General features: G+C 38.9%; 1 protein-coding gene across 5 annotated transcripts in view; it reads left to right on the top strand.

The window, feature by feature from the left end:
- LOC149198390 (putative phosphopantothenoylcysteine decarboxylase) overlaps positions 1–18806 on the top strand; it is a 175392-nt gene that overhangs the window by 37918 nt on the left and 118668 nt on the right. For 2 of the 5 annotated variants that reach the window (XM_089402051.1, XM_089402047.1), the window contains exon 2: positions 16371–16421. The exons of 2 other annotated variants lie outside the window; for them this stretch is intronic. The gene's annotated coding sequence lies outside the window, so the exon portion shown is untranslated. Of the gene's footprint in view, positions 1–16370; positions 16422–17054; positions 17121–18806 lie in introns of all 5 variants that reach the window. One more of the 5 variants, XM_089402049.1, reaches the window with a different exon arrangement.

Here is an 18806-nt window from a genome sequence, read left to right as displayed (position 1 = left end):
CTTGGTTGATAAACTCCTAGGCCAGTCCTCTCATTTAGCTTGAGGGATTCAACCCTTCTTAGTGTTTAACATAGTGACCTTGCAGTTGTTAGAACCATAGTCTTTGCAACGTTGGAGGCACTGGGTGGTTGGAACATAGGGGGAGGTATCGCTAATCAAGCCTTTGTTTGCTTCCGATTGGCTTCCATCCCACAACCTCCTCTGAAGATTGTTTCTCAAAATAGTTAAGGGAAAGGTTCCATTTAGACTAGTAATATAATCTAAAATTAACTAAGATCCTTGCTTTGCACTTAGGTCTTAGGAGTTGCATCTCATATAGGTTAGTCAATCATATAAGCAACGGTTGTCCATCCGGTTACTTGGTCATAATTTATAATAAGCAAGAACTTTTGACTCCATAAGGCATTGGTCTCAATTCTAAATCTAATTGAATCCTTAATCTTGCTAAATTTTCACTAAGTAGCTAGGCCACTCAACTGTGTCTCCCGGACAAGTTGGCTTCCAAGTTGCTTTCCATCGTCTCATTTCCATTGGGAATACCCCGTCTCATTTCCATTGGGAATACCCCCCATAGCCTGCTGTTGGGGGACAACTAAAACGGAGTGGGCGAGGATTAGAGTGACAGCCCCCGCCCTGAGTGATTGTCGCAGTGCTTGTACAATCAAAGTGACAACATTTTTTGGCACCGTTATGAGGGATTGTTATATTGGGCCTTGATTTTGACGACACTCATCAATCTTCCTAATCTTATAATCCTTGTTGCCATTCATTAGCCTGTCAAGCGACACAACATTTTTTTGGCACCCTTCCTTTTACCATTCTTCATCTTTTCATCGCCTTATCCTTTGTACTCTCAGTAATCCTTTCATCTTGTTCACCTCCACCTTTAGCACCTGGAAATTTAGGTTGGTTTCTTGTTTGGGTGGCGACTCCAGTTGTTCAACCATTCACAAGAGCTTACTCTAAAAGGAATCCTGGTAGCTTGGTTAACCTCGCTCCCGGTCTTGAAAAGATTCTAAGAGCCTGGGTAAACAAATTACATTCTAGAGAGAAACTAAATTTTCTCGGACAGGAAGCCCTCCCTGATCTCTGTTTGCTTTTCATCAATCCTCCGAATCAAAACATCATGGGTGACTTTTACAGGCCTTGCAACTTCACCAACATCCAAGGGTATCCACATGACCTGCCAAATGAATCTACCATGAGCAAGCTGCCAATCTTCCAAGGGAATAATGCCATCAATGTTGAAGCACATATAAAGAAATTCAACAGTTTCATCCAAAGGTTTGCTCATACTACTGTGTACAACCATGAAGATGTTAGAATGAAGCTGTTTGTTCTATCCTTAGAAGATGATGCTCTCGATTGGTTTCATGACAAAGCTGACAATGCCTTTGATTCTTTAAGGACCCTCCTTGATTCATTCAGAGATAAATATAGGGATAGGAGAGAAGGAAAATATTTGGTCAAAGAATTCAACACTATTAAGAAAAGAGAGTGAAACAGTGGAAGAGTTTAACCAAAGACTCGATAAACTTTTATAAGATATGACTCAGGACTACAAGCCTCCTGAGCTTACGATGTTGGGACTCAATATGAGATAAAACACGCTCACCCCAATACTCTAGCTATTTCCCAAAGCACAACTAAAGAATTAGAGAAGGACAAAAAAGCCTCAGGGAAATTAGAAATCCCAGGGTTTGAAAGAGGTCCAATCAAGTCTAAAAGCTAAGTTGCACGAAACAGGGAAATGGGTATGAGTTTCCGAAACAAGAATGGGTACAAAACATGACCTTCCCAAATTTTGGAAACGAGGAAATGCAATATATATATATATATATATATTTTAGAATTTAGGACATTTAAGAAATGTTATGTGCAATTATAAAGCATGCATGATACATTATAATTTATTACATTTAAAGTTTAAACATTATGATTAAATTTACAACACATTTACTCGTGAATAATCACATAATGAAAATAACAATATCGGAATACCCAAAATCAACCTTTATTATATATCCAAATCTCAAAATCAACCCTTATTATTTATATGAGGCTACAAGTACAATAAAGGCTACGAGGCTGCAAGAACTATTAAGACAAAAGACTAATCCTCATCATCACAATCCTCATAAAAAATAGAAACAACAACATGCTCAACAGTGGATGGTGGTGCTGAAGAAGATGATGGGCCAATTCCACTTCTAGGCTGGACCTCAATGTTCAAGGCAACAAGTGAGAGATCCAAATCAAGACTTTCTGGATCCACATCCCATTCTTTAGAAGGACTGCTGTTGTATTTTGGACCCCTACGAGATGCAAGGCGAAGGTTGGAGTGCACATAAACAAGATCGTCTGCCTTTTGTGAGCCCAACCTATTCCGCTTCATAGAATGAATAAAACCATAGGTACTTCAATTCCTTTCTGTTGATAAAGAGCTTGCCACTTGTGAAAGAACACGAATGGCAAGGTTTTGCAAATGTACACCATTTGCTCCAAGACAAATCCACCACTTAACGAGATTCATGGTGCTTCTCTCCTCCAAAGTTGATATATCTGAATAATCATCTAATCCTACGACAAAACTGGCAAATTCTTCCTTTACCTCCCTGTGTAGATGAGATGGAAATATTCTCATAAGGGGTTTTTTCACCCCATTAGCCACCTCTCTATCCTTATGTGGTCCCTTCTTCTTTCCATTGCTTTGAGCAATAATCTCTTCATCATAAAATTTGGGGTTCAAGGCATGTGTTAAAGTGTGCAATGGAGCGTTGAAATTGTTCCACCTATCAACAATGATTTTCTTGACTAAATCAACAAAATGATAATCAATAAACAAAAGCTGTGGAGACTCTTGTGAAATGATTTCCATAGTTTTCTCAACCATGGAATCCATGCCATCATATACCTCTCTTAAGAAAGGCTGGTCAGTGTCAACATTCCAAAGAAGCTCAAATGCAGGGGTTGTGAATTTTAGCAAGAAATCTATCTTGCTCCACCAGTCCTCATCAAGGCACAATCTACGCACCATATGTCCCCGCTCTGAATATGCTTGTCTCCACTCAAGCCAAAGTTGACTCACCACCATAGAAACTAATGCTCGCTTAACCTCAACAAGGCGCAACATCAGGAAGTTTGAGGCATATCTCGTCTCAACAACTTTTAACAACTCAAATTTCGAGTACTCTCGAAATATTGTCTGAGATTGGTGGTGGTTGGTGATGAATTCAACAATCTCCCTTGCTTCCCTTGTGATTTCCTTTATCCATGGAACTTTGTTGTAGGTCTCCTCTTATATCATATTCATATTATGGACAATGTAGGGTGTCCAAAATATGTGGTCATACATCTCCGCAATAATTAAGCCTGTAGTTTTGCAAACTGGTGCATTATCCTCGATAACTTGCACCACCCTGTTTTTCCCTATTCGTTCAATAGATATTATAATAACATCAACAATGAATTGTGCATCTTTTACCTCTCCTAATCAGTCTTCCGCCTTTAAAAACATTGCTCCTTTGGGGAAGTGGCAATGATATTTATCAATGGTCTGTGCCTTATATCCGTCCATCCATCTGAGACTATGGTAACCCCAGAGCTACTCTAGGAAGAACGAATTGGTGATAAGATATTCTCCACAAGCTCCTTCTCATTTTTGAGAAGCTGAGTTCTGATTTTCTCATAGTTGGGTCCCTTGTACCCTTGAGGAGCTTTGTTAATTGTCCTGATCATATCTTGCTAGTAAGGAGAGCGAACAACATTGAATGGGATACCGCATGCATAGATGCACCTAGCCACTCTGGAATCAATTTCTTCTCTCGCTTGCACATTCACCAATTTAGCAATTCTGCTATCCTGAACTGAAGGGGATGCCCCTCTGGTATTTTTGGATGCTGGTTGTTCATGTTGTTGAGTGGCACTGGCTCTCCTCTTCCTTGCTTCAACTACAATCCTTGGCTCAATGTTAGGTGGAGCTTGAGGAGTAGCTTGACTAAGCTCATCATGCCTTCTTTTCATTCCATTTGCCTCATCTTGCTCTCTTTGATATGCCCTCCTTGCCAATGGGTTTGCTGTTTTTGTGCAACCTGCAATCCCTTGTCCTCCTCCATGCAAAAGATGTGCCTTCAGTGTTGGTTAGGAGCCCTTGTACAAATTATTGCAAAGATTACATCGCCATTCCCATAAGCCACCGCCTCCACATTTTTGAAGCTTCTGAACATGCCTCCAAAGAGGATAAAATTCAACCCTTGGGTTGGACTTGGGGCTTGAACTTGCAGCTGCACCTTGGTTGGAAGCTATTGTTGCAAAAAAGAATAAAAAAATTGTAAATAAAAAACGTTTTTCATATATTTGGAAGCATAAACGCTCGAAAAATTGAAGAAATAGTAGGAAAAAACTAAGAAAATGAATGCTTCTTACCCAAATTAATTTTCTGTAGCTAAAGCTACCCTAAAATGCTAGAAAAAACGAGAAAATTGGTTGTAGCTAAGCCAAAAGCCAAGAATGCCGTAGCCGGAAACTCTGCACTCCAAATTTGCTGCTGATCTCTTTCTCTTGTTGTTGAAGTCTCCTTTGCTCACTGTTGAAAATGCCCTAGCTGAAACCACTGCTCTCTTCCTCTTTTCTCCTTGCTAAAATAGTTTGTCTCCAAGTGAAACGACTTTCTCAATTGTGTGATGAGGGAATTTGGCAAGAATCTTCTTATAACTTGAGAGAGGCATCTAGAAGCATCCACAAGATATTTGTTTCACCCAATCAAATATTAGAAGCGAAAAAAAATAAAAAATAAAAAAATAAAAGAAAAATCATAATATGAAGTGGAAATGCCGTCGTACGGCATGGAAACTTGTTTCTAGCTGTACTGGCCACGTTTCCTTAGTGTGAAACGTGCTAGTATAGTCGGAAGTTTCCGAGCCGTATGGTACGCATTTCAGTTTCGTTTCTTGGCTAAAATGGACCTGGGGGCAACGTTTCTTGCAACATAGTCTAAAAAGAAAGAAGTTAAAGAAGAAGAGTCAGAAAATAATTGATTCGATTAGTAAGAGAAATGAATCTTGAGCATACCAAACAAATGAGTGACATACAGTTCAGGATGATTTAGATGTTAAATATACAACCCAAAGGTGATAACGATCCTTGGCCAAGAAGAAATCCTCGTGCTGAGCTAAGGCCTCCTGATCCTCAAATTAATATGTTCGGAAAAGGGTTCCATTTGCCTTTAAAGGATTGGATGAAAGTTATTGAAAATCCCTGTGATGTTGAAACTCTTCACTTAAGCAATATGGAAAATAAAGATGAAGATTGGCTTGAGGAGAAATCTACTCAAGACATAAAAAAATCTGTTTTTGATTTTCTTAAAGCTAATCCTGGTTTCAAATTGGGAGAATGGATCAACCAAGTGAAAATATATGTACCTATCAGTCAGATGAACAAAAGTTCGTTTCAGAATAGTTTGGTTACGGAAGAAGTAAAAAATTCTCCAGAAAAATTCCTAGAGATGAGCACCAAGCTCCCCCTTCCTCTGTTCCAAGTGATGATTGTGCCAGGGTTGAGGAAGTTTCAGACGAAGTGTCCCCTCCCAAGAACCTTTTAGGAGAGCTTGTTGTGATGAAGTCTAACATTGGAAATTATGCTATCCTTCTGATCCATTAGATTTGCCGAAGGATAAAATAGAGTCTGAAGATCAAATGTGGCACATGAGTTTTGATGGTGCCCATTCAAAACCAGGTAAAGGGGCTAAAATTGTTTTAACTTCACCTCTAGGGCATGTGTTCAAATTTGCTTTCCGTTTGGAATTTGAAGCTACTAACAATGTAGCTGAGTATGAAGCTTTGTTGTTGGGCTTGGAAATAGCTAGGGACCTCAGAATAAAATCATTAACTGTGAAAGGTGACTTAGATTTGGTCATCAAGCAGGTCAAGGGTATATTCTCATGTAAAAGTGATAGACTCAAGAAGTACAGAAACGCTGTATGGGATACCATTGAGTTATTCGATGCATTTGGCCTACACATTATCCCTAGAGAAGAAAATAGTCAAGCCGATGAGCTTGCTGTAGCAGCTTCCACTTTCCAAATATCTGATAGTTTAATAAAGGATGAAGCCAAAATGGAAGTCATTTTTAGACCATCAGTTTCGGATAATATGGAGCACTGACAAGTATTTGATTATGAGAAGCAAATTGTCTGTTTCCTTAATCATTTGGACAAATGTGAAAATTTCCAAACTTGTTCTAAGGAAGAAGGGTCTAAACTCAAAGGGAAAGATATGGTAAATCCCACCATTGAGAATATGGTGGCCATGGAACAACTCTTTGATAGAAATGATGCCACCAAGAAAATTGATGAAAAGAAAATGGATCCTGGAGAATTCATCGAAGTAAATATTAGTTTTCCCGAAAACCCAAAGATGGTTAAAATTAGCAAAAGAACTTCTGAAGAGGAAAGGGAGGATTTAATTGATTTGCTCATCGAATATCGAGATGTCTTGGCCTTTTCTTATGATGAGCTCAAAGGTTACTAGAAGGATGTTATTCAACATACAATTCCTTTAAAAGATGAAGAGGCCAAACCTTTTAAGCAAAAACTTAGGCAAATCAATCCTAAGCTAGCCCCTCTCATCCAAAAAGAATTGCAGAAAATTCTTGCTGCTGGTATCATTGGACGGACTCGACATTCCTCTTGGTGCTTGAACTTGGTAATTGTTAGAAGGAAGAATGGTACTATCAGGCTATGTGTGGATTTTCAAAACCTTAACTTGGCTTGTAAAAAAGATAATTATCGTTGCCCAACATGGAGAATATGCTACAAAGGATAACCGGGTCCGGTATGATGTCATTATTAGATGGTGTTTTTGGTTATAACCAAGTTTGGGTTAAAGATGAAGATCGTCTTAATACCACCCTCACCACACCTTGGGTTTTCTTTTGAATATCTCAGAATGACTTTCGGGTTAACATGCAAGGGCTACTTTTCAGAGGGCTATGGATTATGCTTTCAAGCGATTAATTGGCAAAATTATTGAGATCTATCATGATGACCTCACTGTTTTCTCTATGGATGGTAAAAAGCTCATATCAACCATCTAAGACAGGTTTTTGACAAATGTCGTGAATTTGGCATATCATTAAACTCGTCTAACTCTGTTTTTGGGGTGATCGAAGAGAAATTATTGGGACATATCATTTCCAAGGATGGCATCAAGATTGATCCTAAAAGAATTGAGGCTATTCAACAAATTCCATTACCTCATAATCTTAAGTCCCTATAGTCTTTCCTTGGTAAGACAAATTTCCTCAGGAGATTCATTCCGAATTATGCTGAAATTGTTAAACCCATACAATGTCTTCTAAAGAAAGATGCAAAGTTTGTATGGAAAGATGAGGGTAAAAGGGGGTTTCAGGAAATTTAAGACGCTATAGCTAAAGCTCCTGTCTTGGTTAGCCTAGATTATTCAAAGGATTTTATGGTCTTCTCATTTGCTTCCGAAGACACTATAGCACATATTCTCTTGTAGAAAAACAAAGATGGCTATGAGCAACCAATTGCTTTCATGTGCAAATCCTTGTAGAATTCAGAGTTAAAGTACAACATTATGGAAAAACAGGGTTATGCATTGGTCAAATCCCTTAAGCATTTCAGAACATATGTGGGCTATTAAAAAATTATCGCATTTGTTCCACACTCAACTATTAAAGATATATTAACACAAACTGATTGCTTGAGAACTTGTGCTAGATGGGTAACCAAGATTCAAGAATATGATCTTGAGATTAGACCAACCAAGCTTGTCAAAGGTCAAGGATTAGCTCAAATGTTGACAAAAAGTAATGAGAAAGCCTTAGAGATGGTTGTTGAGCCTTCTATCTCTCTCGAGCTTCAGAAGTTGGAAAGGATCGAATGGTATAAGGACATCATTTATTATTTGACAAATCTAACTTGTCCTGATCACTTGGTAGCCCATAAAAGGAGGGCTCTCATATTAAAGGCATCCAAATATTGTATCTTAAAAGATGGTCTTGGATGGAGAAATTTGGATGGGATAATACTTAGATGAATTAATGAGGATGAAGCTAAGAAGCTTATCACTGAGTTCCATGCAAGGTTTTGTGGAGGGCACTTTGCAACGAAAACCACAACCCACAAGATTTTGCGTGCGGGATATTATTGGCCCACCATTTTTTCAGATGTACATAAATTTGTCATAAAATGTCAAGAATGCCAACTTTTCATAGGAAAACAAAAATTAGCATCCTTCCCTCTCTAGTCGGTTGTAGCGGAAGCTCCTTTTTAGCAATGGGGGTTGGATTTCATTGGTAAATTTAACCAAAATTCTAGTAATGGTTATTCATGGATTTTGATTGTAACAAATTACTTCACGAAGTGGGTTGAGGCCATTCCGACAAAGCATGCTACTGAGAAGGTTGTCATGGACTTTATTGAGAATCACATCATCACTCGATGTGGTGTTCCAACCAAGATCATGACTGACAACACCAAAGCCTTCAGCTCTTCCAAATTTTCTTCTTTCTGCTTCAAGTATGGTATTATTCTATCTCATTCTTCAAATTATTATCCCTAAGGAAATGGTCTGGCCGAATCAAGAAATAAAAATTTAATCACCATCATTAAGAAAATTTGGGGGAATAATAAACGATCTTGGGACAGTAAGATCAAGTATGCATTATGGGTAGACATGATCACGAAGAAGAGGGCTAACGGAAAAAGTTCGTTTGAGCTTGTTTATGGTTTGAAGTAACCTTGCATGTTCACCTCAAGCTTCCTGCTTATCAACTACTTCAGCATTTTACAATAGACAAAGATGTAGTATAGAAAAGAATAGATCAGATAATGGAACTTGATGAGGCCCGAAGAGATACTTTTGATAACATATGTCTGAGCCAGTCCAGAATAAAAGAAGGATTCAACAAGTCTGCACGAAATAAATCTCTACAGGTCGGAGATATGGTATTATTATGGGATCGCAGGAATGAGAAGCCCAACAATTATGGAAAGTTCGACAGTCTATGGCTTGGACCATATATTATCAGAGGAATCGCTGGTACAAATTATTTCTATCTCAATACTTTGGAGGGCGATCCTGTGGATCTGCCAACAAATGGACAGATGCTGAAATTATACTACAGAGATGACATCTGATGCCATGGGGCATCGTTTGTATAGTATCTCTAACCCTGTCCCTTTTATTTCATGTCATTAGATAGTTTTATTTCATGCATTTACGATTATGTCTTTCATATTTTAGTTTGCTAGAGTAGATTTTTCTATTCCAGCAGGATTGACTATGTATGCATAATGATTTCGATTTTGAATGGATACCTATTTGCTGGAATTTTGTATTCTTGGATGCAGGATTCTGGGGTTCTCACGTTACTTCATGAAAGCAACGTGTCCCTAAATGTGTGAAAAATTTGGTGACCCGAATCCCTACAACAACAACTGATTAAATTTCTCCTACTTGTTAATTTATGAATCAAGTTATTTACAATGTTACATAGTAAACATCAAAATAAAATCTACTGTAGCCTTCACAACATAAAATACTGCGGAAACAAAATACTGCACAGGAGAGAAATAAACACACACAATTACACCGTTGTTTTTGGACAAACATCCTCGGAAAAACTCAATGTGGGAAAACCGGTGCAACAATTGAGGGTTTTAATTATTAAGCAGTAGTTTTCTGAGTACAATTCATTGGATGCCCAAGCTGGTTATCCGACACAGAGAGTAAACTGGCAAAGAGGTAGTGAGAAAACATCTCGCACTGTCATTGAAGATCCAACCCTGATCTAGGCTCTAGATGTGTTGCCCTACGCTATCTTTACGCAGTCTCTGCATGGGCTCACGCAGTCATTGCATCATAGCTCAAGGGACTGCGTCACCCTCTCCTTTTGATCTTCTACCCATTGGAAACTCGACTCCTTGGCCTTCCGGACTCACCCCCCGACTTTTGGCTCTGTATCTCCATTGCTCCCTAGCAAAAATGCGGATTCACTTTGAAGCATTGCGCTGCCTCTCTGGACCTCTTGATGCTTTCTCTACCTTGCACTCACTGGGACTGGAAAATCCCCTCTGGTCTACTATCCTTGCCCCTTATTGCAAGAAGATCACTCGATCTCTCTCCGGCAACTCATCGCTGCTACTTTTGAGAAATTCACTCTTAGATCTCACTATCTCAGTGTGTTCTCCAAGTGCCCATCAAGCTCCTTCTTATAATCTTTCGTTGGAGCACCGACAACCAAGATTAAAACATAATCAAGGACTAAGATTAATTGAGAGTTGATCCTCGTCTTTATCTAGAAGATTCACACCAGATTTAATAAATACCCTTTAATTAATCACATTTCCTAAGTTTAGACTTAGGAATACATTAAAAATGATTAATACTTTATTTATACCATCTCTTGGTGGAATTTTCCCAAACGATTTCCGGGTCTTGGAGAATGCATGTGTCTTAGCCTCTTTGTAAAATCTCAAGACTAGAGGACACCCGATGCTACAAAAATCAACACTTCCTCTTAGAGAGGAATGTGCTTTAGTGCTACAACCCGTTGATGCATCACTCTGTCTTTGCACTATCTCCTGTTGTGCTGCTGATGTCTGGCTCTGCTGCCCATCAACTCCTGTGCAACTCTGATTGCTGCATCCATGCTGCTGCTAACTCTGTTGAATTGCTGCCAATAGTGCATCTGCACTGCAACCTTCTCCAACTACTGCTGTTGCAACTGCAACAACTGCAATGACAAAGCATCCAAAATATTGAACCAACTGTGGTCAGTATGATACATCTGTCACCCGAGTCCTGACTGTTGTTAGCTCTGTGTTGCTGTTGACTCTGCATTGTGCCAACTGCACTACTTCCAACTCTACTCTGCGTTGCTTAGTCTCTGACTGCTACTAGCTACTGCATCTGCCACTCTGGCACCTGACTGCACCACCTGCCACTGCATGCTATGGGCTCCTGTAGAAAGGTATTGATTCATGAGGTGGATCTCCTCAAGGATCTTGCCCATCCTGTAGCTCTATGGGGCTATAACTCCAAATTACCCCACTTTACCCCTGGAGGTAACTCGGTGATCATGGAAAATTCTTCCTCCATTTTGGAGGACAACCTATCGATCTCATCGGATGCAACCTGTTGATCCTGCTTCTCCTCCTTGTCCTTCTTTCTGAGAGGACATTGAGTGCTGTAATGGTCAAGCTCACGACACCTGAAGCACTTGACCTCAGAAATGTCCTTCTTGCTCCTGCGCTGCTCTTGCTGCCCCTTAGATGCGAGGGCCACATCTTACTCTTCCTTTACTTGCTTCATCCCATTGCTGCTACTAGCACCACTGATGTTGCTCTTCACCAGATCTCTCCTCATCTCCTCCTGCTGCATATTAGCTCACATACGATCTCATTTTAACAGTTTTTCTTTGCCCATGATACTCTGGACAAAAAGTTGCCATTCTTCGGAAACATTGTTCAAAGCTAATCGCATCAATTCATTAGGCTGGGGCGCTGACCTTGCTGAAGATAGCTAGTCCCAAACATCCTGAAGCCTAGTAAGGAAGAGGTCTATACGCTCCCCTTTCTACATCCTCGTGCATCTCAACTTCTCCTCAAGATACATCTTCCGCTACTCGAAAAATCCTTTGTACAACATAGCTAGTGCCTCCCACATCTTCTGGGCTGTATCTTTACCAACTATGTGAGATACCACGTGATCTCGAACCCCATCGAGAATCAACTTCTTATCTTTCGCCATCTCCTTCTTGTACTTAAGCGGATTTGCATTTGCGGGTATAGCTTACCACACTATCGATGTAAGTCTTGAGATCATACTTAATTCTTGAGGGTAGGAAATTCTGGCCATCCAAATCACATAGTTAGAGGCTCCGTCCAACTAATCTTGATCTCTCAACCTTGTTGATGCCATCTATCTGAAAATTGTTGAACTCCTCTTCTCCTCTACGCAGCTGCTGTCGAGTTATTCACACTCCGTTCTGGAATGAGAAATCCTGCACATTGCTACTGCTGTTTTGCTAGGAAAATTTGAACTTCTTGGCTAGAAGTTCCTTGAGGAAAGAGTTCCCTCATTGTGTGATCTTCCTTCCTTTTGACACTATTTGCACTAGCAAACTGTTGCAAAATTTGCATCCCATCTGAAGATCTTCTCTGCAAGGAAACTGCTGTTACTCCCTCTACCTCTGGTACTCTTCGATCTGGAAAATTTTATTCTCTGTCGACTCACTCAGAGAAGTAAAATTTCCACGAAAAACTGACCCTCCTGGCCAAGGAAATACGTTGCCCCTGAGGGTTTCGAATTGCTGCCTACGCAGAAATTCGAACCTCCTTCTCCCTTTCTGCTCTGAGCTCTTTGGCTTACGAACTGTGCTCCGATACCATGTGAAAAATTCAGTGACCCGAATCCCTATTGCAACAGCTGATTAAATTTCTCCTACTTGTTAATTTCTGAATCAAGCTATTTATAGTGTTACACAATAAACATTGAAATAAATCTACTGCATCCTTCATAACATAAAATACTGCGGAAGCAAAATACTGCACAAGAGAGAAATAAACACACACAATTACACCGTTGTTTTTGAACAAACGTCCCCGGAAAAACCCAATGTGGGAAAATTGTTGCAGCAGCCTAAGGGCTTTAATTATTAAGCAGTAGTTTTCTGAGTATAAATCATTGGATGCCTAAACTGGCTTATTCGATACAGAGAATAAACTGGCAAAGAGGTAGTGAGAAAATATCTCACACTGTCACTGAAGATTTGACACTGATCTAGGCTTTAGATCAGCTGCCCTATGCTATCTCTGCACAGTCTCTGCTTGGGCTCACATAGTCACTGCGTCACAGCTCAAGCGATTGCTCAACCTCTCCTTATGATCTTTTGCCTACTGGAAACTTGACTCCCTCGCCTTCCAGATTGACACCTCGACTTTTGGCTTTGGATCTCCACTGCTCCCCAACAAAATTGCAGACTCCCTAGGAAGCACTCCGATGCCTTCTCTACCTTGCACTCATCGGGACTGGAAAATCCCCTCCGGTCTACTATCCCTGCCCTCACTCCAAGAAGATCACTCAATCTCTCTCCATCAACTTAGCGTTGCTACTCTTGAGAAATTCGATCTCTAGATCTCACTATCTCAGTGTGTTCTCCACGTGCTCATCAAGCTCCTTATAATCTCTCGTTGGAGGACCAACGACTAAGATTAAAACATATTCAAGGGCTATAAGATTAATTGGCAGTTGATCCTCATCTTTATCTAGAAGATTCACACCAGATTTAATTAATACCCTTTAGTTAATCAGATTTCCTAAGTTTAGACTTAGGAATACATTAAAAATGATTAATTATTCTAATTAAACATCTCTAGGTGGTATTTTCACAAACAATTTCTGGGTCTTGGAGAATGCATATGTCTTAGCCTATGTGCAAAATCTTGAGGCTAAACCACATCCGATGTTATAGAAATCAACAATATGGAGCCAAATGTTGCACTCATTTTGTCAAAGTTTCGAGGAAGCAGATGTAACATATTTTTTTTCAAAGGATTGAGATCATCAGCCGTCAACACTATGTTATTGTAAACCCATTCTTCAATTTTTGAATGTAAATGATGTTAGTAAGGCCATGAATGTATGTAACAACCTAGGTAAGCCTATTATTTTGACGATGATTTCATCTTAGGAGGTTTTTCATTCCATTGACTCATTTGTGTTTCTAAACATAGATGGTCGGCAAAGTTTTTCCCTCGAACCTCACCCCAAAGCTTGGGTGGAATTTTTTGTCAAAGTCTTAGGTGAATCCTAGTGTTTTAATCGAGTCTTATGTAAAAGTGGGTTGGGAATAATTTAAGCTAGTTGGCGAAATTATTTTCTTACAAATCACTTGGTCTACTAGATCATATTATGTCACAGAATTGAGTAACTTATTTGAAGGTCTATACCAAATGGGTGCCCCTCTTTGAGAGTTGAAAATGTAATTATCTTATGTAAAAAATATTTTAGTGCATGGTCCCTCATACTTAGACTCCATGACTAAAATATTAGAGGGTAGAAAAAATATTAATCCCCTCAAGTGTCAATTAATTATTTTTACTCGCAAAAATAAATTAAAATCTTATGTCTTAAATTTAATTAATTGGAGTAAAAGTTAAAGTTTTAGAAATATTAAATTCTCTAAGTGGAAAAATTAGTGGATATCAAAAGAATTAATTTTTGGAGGTCCCCCACCAAGGGAATATTGGATATTTCAAGAAAAATTGGACCCTTGGACCTTGGTGTTTAAGTCAAACTCAAATTTTCGATGAAATTAGCTCAATATAATTAATTTTGAGCTAATAAAAAAGGGATTTAATGAGAAATTCGAAAATCCCTCAAAATAAATATTTTCAACTGCTAAGTTTGAAAGATCATCAACGATTTATCAACAACTAAGATTATTTTGACGAGGATCAAGCCAACTAGCCATTATTTTTTCACTTGGAGGATTTATCTATATATAGAGAGTCATTTGTATGTCAAGCCATCTGATTTTTGGCTAAGGAATTGTTGCAAAAGAATTGATGGAACACTACAGTCCCGTGTTGAAGAATCTAGGGCAAAGTAGTGTAGTGTGATTTTTCGTTACTTGATAACAATTTGTGGAGTCTTTTTACTTTTCTTGTTAACTTATTATTCTTCTTCTTATTATTAGTGCATATGTGTGTACTTCATCAAACTGCTACCAAAACATTAGAACAAGAACACAAGATGTTGGCTCCTTGCTAGGGCCAAAATCTCTCTACTCTTGAGAGGAAAACCCCTTAGTGAATTTCTCTTATTGAAGCTTCTATTGATCAATTCCAAACCCTAGACCCCTGACAAAGAGATCATCCAAGCACAAGTCAAGTCTTCACTCCTTTTTGCACCTTATACCTCGACACTTCTTCCGGCACTTTGTCTTCCAATTAGAGTCCTTTCACCTTAGAGAGATGGGCTCCTTCACTAGGCTTGGGAGTCCTTGGAGGCTTGATCTCTCACCCAAACAAAGGATTGTTAGCTACTGTCATACCCTTACTGCACCTCGCACGTGTGACTGTTTCTAGCCCTAGAAACAGTCCTTTATACTTCGGTTTTTTGCTTCCTTACTTTGCTTGAGAGTCCTCCTTCCACGTTGGAGTAGGAGGCCTTGTAGGCCTAGTTTCAGCCCCAAACAAAGTGAGATATGCAACTGTGATTTTACTGCTGTGATAACTGCAAGTTGTCCTTCATTTCCTCGCACGTGTGGCTGTGTATACCGGAGGAAATAGTCTCTTAACCTTCGCTGTTTCTCCTTCTCTCTTCGCTGCCCTAACAAACCTTTTATCTCGACTTCCTTTTATCTTCTTGTCTTCTCTTTGCTTGTGGATTTCAGAGCCCAAGTTGTACGTTATGTTTGGAGTGGACAACCTCTATAAATAGAGGACTGTCCCTCCACTTAAGTCGACTTGTAGGCCGACTTATAGAGTGGATTGCGGATGGTTCTTTGGTGGAGTTGTATGCTTGAATGAGCTTCTTGATGGTGCCGTTGCTTGGAGGAGACTTGTGACTTTGCTTGGAGGTATTCTTTTGATCGTAATACATATTCATACAAGGTATAACATGCCCTTAATGTCTTCAACTTATTCTTTTGACTATTTGACTCACCTATAGCACTTTAAATAGTGCTAGACCTATTTCAATGAGCAAGAAACTCATTGACATATATTATAAAAATAATATTTCTTTTTTCTTGAATAAATACAAATATCAAAAGTACATTTATGAAGACCAAACCTAGTTACTTTCCTTCAACATCCCGCTGGGTACGTTTATTTGAATCATAATAAAGACTTTGGGGTGCAATTCATGGTGTTCAATGTTCATTGATTTGTGGTATGTGTTGGGTACGAGCTTTCCTATATTGTGCTTATTAATTGTAAAATTTATTTTTCACTAGATGGGGATAAAATCATTCTATTGATATATTTTGGGTTTATCTTAGATGATTTGATTCGCCATATGTTTAACAATTTTTCTAGAGAAAATATATAGTATTTACAGATTCCCTAGTCCTTGCTCCCCAAGTTTACAAACTATGGGTTAACTTTGCTAAGGCTAGAGTGTGCATTAATTTTCCAAAGTATTATTAGCCATTTATCAAAGAAAATTTCATTTTTTCCATTTCTCAAAAATTTCATAAACCCTTGTATATTTGTAAATTTTGTAAATAGATTTGTAAAATAATTTTGTAAATTATTTTTTCTAATTGGGGTTTTGGGGTTTTAAGATTTTTTGTATATATTGGGGTTTTGAGTATTTGTAAATCTATTTGTGCAGGTGAGATCAAGTGGAGGAAGCTGGAATAGATATAAATCTAGGCCCTTGAGGGTAAGATCTAGTCTCTTAATTTTTTTTTGCAGGGCCAACCATTAAATAAATTGAGCAAAATTTCAGATCTTAAGGAGATAATTTTTTTTTAAGTTGGGGCTTCATTTTTAAGCTTTCCCAGGCAGAGATCTAGCCCCTCCAAGACCAGTGTCCTCCTCTCTAGCCTCTGCATTAGCCTATTAGCCCTCTACGTCATTTTTTTAGCCCATTTCAGGGTTGACTATAAGCCCTAGCGGTGTCAACCTCCCTTTTTACCCTTTGCATCAGAGTTCTAGGCCTTTCTAGGCTCGGCCATGAGGCCTCGAGGCCTCGACCTCTCTTTGCAACCCTCCTTCCCTAGGTTGTGGCTCTTGTGGAGCCCACGACAGCCCTTTAGGGCCTCTAACCCTGGCCACAAGCCCTAAGAGGGCTTCCTCCTCCCTGCATCCAGCCTTTTGGGCTTTCTCCCTCTTCCTTAGGCCTCTTCCTTGAGCTGCTAGCCTTTATTGGCCTCCTTCCTCCTTCCGTGATCCTCTTTGGCCTCTTTTCCCTTGCCCTTCGCTCCCTTCTAGCCCTAGTTTGACCTTTGAAATTTTTGAGACTGAATACTTGGTGGTTTTGCAAGAGAAAGTTGCTCAAAATTGATGTTTTTAGGTTGCATGAGCATTGGAGAAATTCTGGCAAAGTTGGACAAGTAATCTACAAGGCTTTGGGCCTAGGGTTTGCTCTCTAAACCCTCATATCTTCACTGTTTTATTACAACTGTAAATTCATCTTCATAACAGTGATAGAAGTGCCTTAAAAAACACATCTAATTGGTCAAAATACTCTAAAATTGCAAAATAATTTTTTCCTAAATTTTTGGCCACTTTGGCATTGAAGATCTAGCCTAGATCTACATTTTTGCTTGCTGGAAATTCTCTGCATAATCACTGTATCAGATCTGATATTTTCTGAATAACACACTTTAAAGAGCTTAAAAATCATATTTTTCAGTTTGGCAATCTATCTCTAAATTTTGGGCATGTTTTAGCATTTGTTGTAGCATTGATAGCTCACCATCTACATCTTTTCTTATTGCTGTAACAAGTTCTTTCAGATCTGATATAATTCTGAATATTGCATCTGAAGTGGACTAAAACTCATAGTTTTACTTTGGCAAGTTGTTGGGCATCTCAGTGATTATATCCAATTGCTATATGCTTGTCATCTCTTGAATCTAAAGTGCTTTTCTTACTGCTCTCATAGGACTAATAAGCACTGAAAACTTCTAAAGTATTACTGCGGATTTTGGTTATTGGAAATGTAACATTCGCTTGTCTTGTCCTAAGTTTTAAGAATTTCCAATTTTTGCACTTAAATCAGTCACGTCTCTAAGCTCTAATCTTGTTGATAGTTCAAGAAATTTTGGGCATTTGAAATCTAATTGGAATTGTGACATTGGCATAAGTTCATTGTTAATCTTTATTTGAATATCTTGAGTATTTGTAATTGGCATCTTGAATCATTAGCTAATTGATAAGTGGATAATTTGCTCTAAGTTCTTGTTATCAATTGGTGTTGAACATTGATACTTGTATCCTTAAACACTTGTCTTGTTTTAAGATTGTTTTCCAATTATCGTTAAGTACTCTTTTCATTGAAGGCTAATCACAAATATAAGTACTTAAAGACTTAACCAATCTTAACTCAAGAGACTTCACTCATAATCATTGTTTAAGCATTTTAATCTTAGCTTTGCACTTAATAACTTACCTCAAAGCATAAGTTTGGTTGATAGACTCTTAGGACAATCCTCTCTCATTTAGCTTGAGGGATTCAACCTTTCTTTGTGGTTAATATAGTGACCTTGCAGTCGTTAGAGCCACAGTCTTTGTAGCGCCGAAGGCACTAGGTGGTTGGAATACAGGGGGAGCTATCGTTAATCAACCTTTGCTTATTTCCCTTGGCTTCCATCCCACAACTTACTCTGAAGGCTGTTTCTCAAAACAGTTATGGGAAAGGATCCGTTTAGACTAGGCATATAATCTAAAATTAACCAAGATCCCTGCATCACACTTAGGTCTTAGGAGTTGCATCTCATATATGTTAGTCAATCATATAAGCAACAGTTGTCCATTCGGTTACTTGGTCATAATTATAATAAGCAAGAACTTTTGACTCCTTAAGGCACTAGTGTCAATTCTAAATCTAATCGAATCCGTAATCTTGCTAAATTTTCACCAAGTAGCTAGGCCACTCAACTGTGTCTCCCAGGCAAGTTGGTTCCCAACTTTCTTTCTATCATCTCATTTCCATAGGGACTACCCCCATAGCCTGCTGTTGGGAGACAACTAAAACAGAGTGGGTGGGGATTAGAGTGACATTCCCTGTCCTGAGCGGTTGTTGCAGTGCCTGTACAATTTG

This window comes from Pinus tabuliformis, chromosome 2_1, assembly GCF_031772625.1.
Source record: "Pinus tabuliformis cultivar Carrire ecotype Pingquan chromosome 2_1, CPIR1, whole genome shotgun sequence".
NCBI lineage: Eukaryota > Viridiplantae > Streptophyta > Pinopsida > Pinales > Pinaceae > Pinus > Pinus tabuliformis.
This window is presented reverse-complemented; position numbering and strand designations above follow the sequence as displayed.